Source organism: Planococcus citri, chromosome 2, assembly GCF_950023065.1.
Source record: "Planococcus citri chromosome 2, ihPlaCitr1.1, whole genome shotgun sequence".
Lineage (NCBI taxonomy): Eukaryota > Metazoa > Arthropoda > Insecta > Hemiptera > Pseudococcidae > Planococcus > Planococcus citri.
The window spans coordinates 27885571-27894202 of NC_088678.1; positions in this window are offsets into that span (position 1 = coordinate 27885571).

The following is an 8632-nucleotide window of genomic DNA, read 5'->3' on the forward strand; positions in this document are numbered from 1 at the left end:
TATACGAGTAGATACCTATAGCAGGATACAATGTGTGCCTTGCGCGCTCTCGTTTACCACATACCGGTGTTTGTAAAGCAATTTAGATGGCGAGAGAATTCAAAGAGAAGCGGTTAAAATCAAAGTCAATGGTAACAAGTAGCAGGTTATTTCCTCTGTATGCTTATAATGATGAAATGATTCGAATTCGAGATGTTTTCTTGCTACGAATATCTGTTACCTAGATGTGACATATTGGAATGATATTCTTTGCTACATACAAATATTATTATAGACTATTTTCGAAACCTAGTTCCTCATTGTTTTTTTAGGCACCACAATTTCGATGTTTTTGTACAGGTGACTTGACCAGTTACGTACGTTCTTTTAGCTTTGTACGTATCTCAATTTGTTTGATTAAGTAAATTCAAATTTCCTCGTGGTAAATGGTACCTATTCTTTGAAGTTTTAAAAATTCGTCAAAAATTGAAACATTTGATTCAGCTTATGAAATTGGATTTATTGCTGTATTCTTGGATATTTTTTCTAGTTTCATTTGTTCAGTTACTTTACAAACATTTTTTTACTAGTCAAAATACTTACCAGGGTGAGTCCTTTTTCAATATTTTTCGAATTTTGATGGATCCTAGCAAAAAAATCACGGCCAAATAGCCTCGATATAAGGCAGGAAAATTTACAAATTTTTTGGTCAACGTTTGACCCCCCCCCCCTCCCCCTAAATTTCGACTCATGCAGGCTCAAAGTTTTCAAAATTTTAAAAATGTTTAATTGTTTCAATTTTTTGATTTTTTTTTACTTTAGTTGTAGATGGACTTTTGATATGTCTGGTATTTGGATATGATCGCTTTGAGGGCATTAGAAAATATCAAAGTTCATTTTTACCCAATGCAGGTGTTCTTAAAATATCTATTTTTTTCATTAAAATATGAAAATTTTGTAATCATCTCCTTAAGATGGTAAGACTAGAATTGAATAGCTGATTTACATTTGTACGTGATAGTCAGCACTAATAAGACCACCTAAGCTGAAAAAAAATTTAAAAAAATTTTTGACACAATTTTTTTTTAATTTTTCAAATTTTGAGCTCGATTGAGCCAGTGTGGTTAAACGATGACCAACAAATTTGAAATGTTTTCTGTGTTTTATTCAGGTCATTTGGCCACAATTTCTTGCTAGGGTCCATCAAAATTCAAAAAATTTTGAAAAATGACCTACCACAATATTTACTTTCCTTGTACATACTTCTCGGTTGAGCATTTCAGAACAATTTTTGGGGATTTTTAACCTTTGTAAAAACTGGAAACGCCATGCTATGTGCAGTTCACAATAGGAACTAAAACTTTGGCCCAATACACACAGCTCAATTGTACTTAATGTCAGAAAGTTGGGGGAAAAAAACAAAACATTCAAACTGTTCTCCTGGCACAGAAACCGGTGCATCGATTAAGAGTGTGCATTTGCAATTTATATCAATATTCAAACTAACTCGTATCTCTTAAATATACTTGCCATAAAAAATTCAAAATTTGTAAATTATTAATCCTCAAAAGTTTAAACCAAGTCAAATTTGTATTTTCAAAAATTTGACAAAAATTGCAAAATGAAATTTAAAACCTGTACTTAACTTAGTGGTGAATTTGTAGTAGGTAAAAGAAGAGAGAATGCTATTGGTGGTAATTATGATTACCATTACCTATTAGTTTTGAGGGGTAGTTAAGGTCAGAATATATTCACAAAGAATAGATGTATCGTTCACTTTGGTTTTCCTGGATAGCTAATGGGATTCTCCCTGATTCAACTCTACATTAAAATAGTCTCACCTATTTGAACTACCACGCTCGGTGGCGTAGTAGGTTGAGCCACGGCTTTCTGAACAAGAGGTTGTGGGTTCAAATCCCGCTAGAGACGCAGGCATTAACCTGTAATGTATACATTGTAGTGCATTTAACATCTACTACACGTTAAGCTCCGAGCACCAGAACAGCAGAGGCAACAGAAATGCACGCAATCTGTTGCCAGTATCAAAAAGCTGTAACTGGTTTGAGCAACTATAGGTACCTAGTGATGATTGCGGAACTCAGGGTTGTAAAAACCTGGCTAGTGATGTATGAGCTACTTTGTAGATAACGTAGAAAGCAACGGGAAACTACTACGTGAAAGCTCAAAACAACGTCGATTCCCTAGAATAATCGCAGTGGCATAGGCTTTCGTCCTACCCTGTTAGGGTACCGTAAGCGGGTGATATTTGGCAGGTTTTTCTGGGGGTTTTCAACTTTGACGTGCTGTGTAGGTTCTATAATTGAAGATAACATAGGCAAATATATGCTTAAAATGATCGTCTATGTTAGTAGAGTAGAATGGGGATGCCAACTTACCCCCAGAGTTGACGGTATTAGCGTGCGGAGACCTCGCGCAAAAACTGCCAAATTAGCCGGCGATGGGGATATTTGGCACTACATGATAATCTGGTGGGTCACGGTGGGTAATTTGGCATTTTCAACACGAAAATCACACGAAAATCACACGTTTTCAACTAAAAAACCAACTACAGCGAGTGTTGGTACCAATATAATTCCAACTTCATGTATACCATTGGAAAGAGGATAAAATTCTGCGTATGGAAATGTAACGCTCGCCAATGTAATTTTTTACCAGCTCGGTCAGTAGAGGTAACTTTCCAAGGTGACTTTTTGAATAACAATTAACATCATTTCGTAATTTCACTCTCAATTTCCTTAAAATGCATCTTGAAAAGCGGTATTCGTTCTAAATTATTATTTGTGGACTTGGGAAGCCTAGACTGTGTGATAGCACTCTGCTGGGTGTTAATCAGTCCCACAGTATGCAATAATATTGCTCCATATGAGAGACTGCCAAATTACCCCCGGACTGCCAAATATCACCCGCTTACGGTACCACAAAAATGTGATTTCCAATGTCCTGTAAAGGATAAGGAACCACGACGACAACGATTTGAACTACCAAGTGTAGGCTTGACAATAAGTATTCACAACTGATATACATACTTTAGTTAATGTCTATTTAATTGTAGGTGTTTGCGACAAAATAAGAACTCAGAACTACTATATCTACACTTGTATATTTGTGGTAAAACAAATATACACCTTATAACAACACACAAATTAGTAAGGTGAAGTTATACTAATTGTATCCTAAATTAATAGAGACTATACACATACCACAACAATGATGAAAAGGATCCGTGTTCGCAATAGACCTCTCAAAATAGTAACATATATCACAACCATTTAAGGGTTTGATGTAAAAAACATATATCGCAACAATTAATCACATATAACAACAATGACACGCACAAAGGGCTCAAGTATTGATCAGGTACCTGAGATTATCATCTTTGGTCACCTATAGTGCGAGGACATAAATAAGCATAACAGACCAAATTCTCCTTTCTATATATTTCTTCACCGCAGCTACTTATGCAGTGTGATAAGAGAAAGTTCTAGTTTGGTGCATGAAGCCTCAAACTGTTCCAGTCACTTTGGGGTTTGGCTTGAATGGGAGTTAACACATAGACCAATGAGGAGAATAATACAGTCACAATCATAGTATCACATACTGGCATGGATGTTACCTCACATATTTTTGAATGATTTTTCAAGTTCTTTGTGTCTGGTGCAAGGGAAATTTTTGAAATTTAATCCTTTCAATAGGTGGTTTGGCTTCATCCTCAAATTTTGAAACTTGTTTCTTATGATCCAAAATCCTTGTGATAAAATTTGTTGATCGTCAAATCTCTTCAATCCCCCTCAAATGGTGCGAAATTTCAATTTTAGTTTAAAATTTCCAACTTTAGTAGTTATCAGCAAATTTTTTTTTGAACTTGCAGGGATGTTAGACATTCCCAAATGCTATTCATAGCATATTTTCTGAACAAAATGCACAATTGTGGCATTCCGCAGGTAATGGGCCCATTTGGTCGAAAAAAGCTGAAATTTCACATAATCCCAAAATCTTTATACCTAAAATTGAAGATTATTGTTTCTGATGTCAAATACTTATTACTACCCACCTGCAATAGCAATTTTTTTTACTGAATCTTTTCATGTTTATGAGCATTTTAAGCCTGAAAAACAATGATTAATAAATTAAAATTTTGCATAAAAATTCATTACTCTGTTCGAAAGCAAAAAAAATTATTAAATTACATTTTCTGTCAAAATTCAACTTGTAAAAATAAAATTTGTAATTTTTTTTTTTAATTTCTTCCCAAGGTGCAATTTGAACCCATATCTCCTGTTCAGCAATCCATTACCAATGCCACACGGCTAGCGCTGCAGCTAGCTAAAACGTGTTTTTGAATGGTATATGTTACCGTTAAAGTATTTACTCCAGGTAATGTATGAAATAACTAGTTATTTCCTAGTTATTTCATACATTAACGAAAAAGTATTTAATTCAAGTAAATTGTTCACAGTTCACCTAGGTAATGTATGAAAAATCTAGTTATTCCATGAAATAGCTAGGTGTGATCAGTTAAATCATGAAATGAGCGGTTAAAAATTATTTTATTACAAAAATATAGTTTTGAGCATGATAAAAAACATTAATGACAAAAAAAGCTTCCCAAAAATTGAAAAAAAAATTATTTATTACAGCACTTTTTGCTCGCATGACACTTTGAGTTGCACTTCATTCCATTTTTTACACATTGGCAACGTTTATTTTCTCAACTTTTTCAACAGATATGTAAAAGTAGGGGGTCAAATGGGTCATCTTCACCAGTCAAAACTTTTTTTCATGTTTTAAATCAAAAATCGCATTTTTTCTCAAACTTTTAATTTTTTTAAATCGACTTTACGACATAATGCCATCTCATTTTTTTAATATGCTGTTCAACATAAAAAGTTGTCCATAATATTTTTTTTCAGAATTTCTGAGAGCCGGAATGATATGAAAATTACGTTTTGAAACTTTTCAAGCTAATTTTTCATTTAAAAAAAGTGGCAACACTGATTTTTTATGATATTACCAAAAAGCCTTTCAAAAGCTCAAAACCTGTAACTATTGGAAAAAGTTCCATTTTGGTATGGTAGGTAACTTATCGCGGTTATCGAGTAATCCACTGCTGAAATGGATAATATTATATTTCAAGTTCACTGAAAACTTTGACAACCCCCAGCAGCCTTAAAAAAAGGGCTAGAGGGCTGCGATTTCTGCCATTGCCCCATTGGTCATCCCTTCGGAAGGTCTTTCCTATGTTCTAGCTTTTGAATTAACCTTCATTTCTTATTTTATCGCAGTTCATTCATTGAATTCACACTTTAACTAAACACACCTCGTGTATGTATGAAATAACTAGGTAAAGTGTAGAAAACAATCCGATTTCACACTTTTTCGTTAATGTATGAAATAACTAGTTATTTCATACATTACCTGGAGTAAATACTTTAACGGTAACATATACATGTTTCCACTGGCGACTAGGTGCAGTATAATTTGGAGGGTATTTTTTCCAAAGTCTTCGAAAATGAATTTACAGCAAAAAAACAAAATCGACCAAAATGGGCCCTTCTTAGAAAAACTTTAGTTCCATTTTTCTCCGATTGGGGTACACCTGCGGCCTTGATACTTCAACACGCAATAGTCGGAATGTTCTACTTCGAAATCCATCAAAACCTCGATTATCAATTCTCTTCACTTTTTCACTAAAAACACGATTATCTCAATAAATAGAATCGACCAAATGGGCCCATTTTCAGTTTTTAAACGGAATTTTGGTCACTTCTTTCAGATGTATCACATCTAGCACAGTGAATAACGTATATTTTTTTAGAATTTTTATCATAGGTGGAAGACCTTAAAAAATTCAAAAAAAAAAAACTAATATTGTTTTTCTCATGATTTTATCACGTAAATTAGTCAATTTTGGTCAAAAAAAGAGTTCTTTTCGCAATGTATCATGAAAGACGCTCAATTACATTACCAACCTGAATTTGGACCAAATTGGTCAAATTTTTTCAACGTTTAATTATTTTTACTAAAGAAATTGAATTGCATCATTTTGGGTACCACTGAGCCCTTTTCCGGATCACTCAAGTGGCCAAAATTCATTTAGACTAATATCAACTCAAAATACATCATAATTGCAATTCCACAAGAATGAAAAATCACCGATTTTTTTCACCTGTGATGAGTGCATTTTTTTCAAATTGAAAGAAAAAACTGACTTTTGAGAAAATATACCCTGCTTATCTTCATCAGTATTTTAATGTTTGGAACTTAATGGCGAGGGCTTGAGAAGAGCAGAAAGGGCGAGATCGAGAAAAAAATGAAGAAAACGTGATTGTACGTGATCCTTCACACAATTTTTAAAATCAGTGGAAGTGAAATGACGAATGAAAAAAATTGAGAGAAATTCTAATCTACTTATATAATGACAAAATGTTTCTCTGATTATTACGAGTACTTTCCTACGTCGTCTTTGATTTCAATAAATAAGTATCTATTTTCTGTGTTCAAGCTGCGAAATTTTATTCAACTTGGTAAGAAAAAAATCAATGTACTTGTACTTACGTAGTAATATCTTGAATATCATCTACCCTTCTTAATTTTCCCACTAATTAAATTCGAATTAAGTTGAAAAACAAGAAGGTAAGTACAGCGAAAGGAGAGGGTATAACGATCGCTCGTTCATTATAAGGTACTCGACTCCCTCGTATACTCGTCGGTAATGTTTATACTACATCTTTATTTTGCGGATGATATTCGAACGTAGAAACGTCAGGTTACCGGTATTAAAGAAGAAAAAAAAAATCGAAAAAGAAAGGGAACGAAAAAAAAAAATAGGACACGATAAAATATCTATAGGTACGTAGAATTTCATTTACTCTTACAAACTAATCCGAGGACGACGCGGGAGGAAGAGGAAAAAAGAAAGGAATCCTACAAATGAAACTTATTTACCTTTTTATTCCTAAACACACGAACCTTTTCATCGAATAATAACCCTTACTCGCGGACAAAAAAATTCGCGTATGATAAACGGCTTAGAAAGGCAAAGAGGAGGAGTGCTGACTGCTGATGGAGCTAGCAAAATGCAAATCCGTAATCCACTCTTGTGAACGTGAAATTTACTCACGCTTGAAACATCTCTGCATAAAAATTCAACCCCTAACAGGTCGCTCTCGCACCCTCGCAACCGCTTCGAATTGATGTATCGGAAAATTTCAGCTTTTGTTGGGTCGTAGTGATAGGTAGGTAGTGAAAAATATCATTTTTTTTCACCTTCTTAGAAAGTAATCGGATTTACATCTGTGTACCTGCAGTACAAAGTGATTCGAGTAAAAAATAAAATAAATATTCTATCTCGTTAGAGGCGATACACACGCGTTAGGTACCTACAACTTGCATGGTAAGCTTGTTTCGTCGGTAGCATCGGTGAAAAAAAATGAAAAAAAATCACCTCGACTGAACTCTCTATCAGCGGGTTTTTTTTCAATTTGCGTGAAAACTTATTTTGATGAGGGTAATCCCGGTTAAAGTTAGATTTTCAAATATTTTTCCGTTAAAATTTCACGTTATTACGTTTGACGTATAAAGTCTTTAAAAGAGACGATGAGAAGAGATCTGTGTGTATTTTTTTTTCAAGTTGTATAGAAAGAAAAAAAGAGATAGAATGAGAAAAATAACATAACTCTATAGGAGTTTTTTTTTGCTCGAAGAAAAAGATGGATCTTCCCATAAATACCGTTAAATAAAGGGCCTTTCGTTTTTAAAACCTTTGGTTTCGAATAACATGACAGCTACTAGGTTACGGCTGGGTATTTCGTCGTTAACATCTTAAGCGTTCTTTTTATTACGCGAATCAAGACTATAACTCGAGAAAGTTATACAGCTGGTGACATTTTCGCTATCGTTTTTGTAAACGAGGTACCCTTTTTTTTCCTTCCCATCCTTCGGCTGTATGGAACGTGCTGGCGTTATTTGTGATTTTACACCTGCAAAGTTCCGTACAAATGTATTTAACACGTTTCAACTATATCGGTTAACCCGAGTAGTTTATTTTGGTTTTTTATGCGATTCAATTTATCGAACACCGAGTAATGGTCCAGAACTGCGAATTACGAGTAGATTCTTAGTTTCTTCGTCAAAATTGCCACCGAGTCGGATTTCAACTTCGGGCTTATTGTTTACCAATTTTTTTTTCACGTCGAGTAGACTGCAAAATAGAAACGACCCGACCCAATCGATGAAACGTGGGTAGATGTTGTGGAAATGTGGTTTCATCGAGTAAAATTCTACGATAATGCGGGGGTTAAATTTTATCGGTGGTTTTGAATTTTACGCGAAATTTTAATACATTTTGATAGGTCGCACTATAAATACTGGTGAAAATTTTGTTTTGGCATGTGCAATGTTGCCAATGTAACGATTTATTTTAAACGATAAAAAATTCTCATGATTTACCGCTATAAAAACATATTGAGCGTATTAAATTTATTTATAATTTACCTGTGGAAAAAATATTACAATGTAGTGTAATAGGTATGGGGTGTGTTCGGGGCCAAATTTCTGCTTTGAAATTTATCAACTTTTAAACTATTTATGGGAGCTTTTTTCTGGTTCCTGGTTTTATTTTTCGATGTGTAGC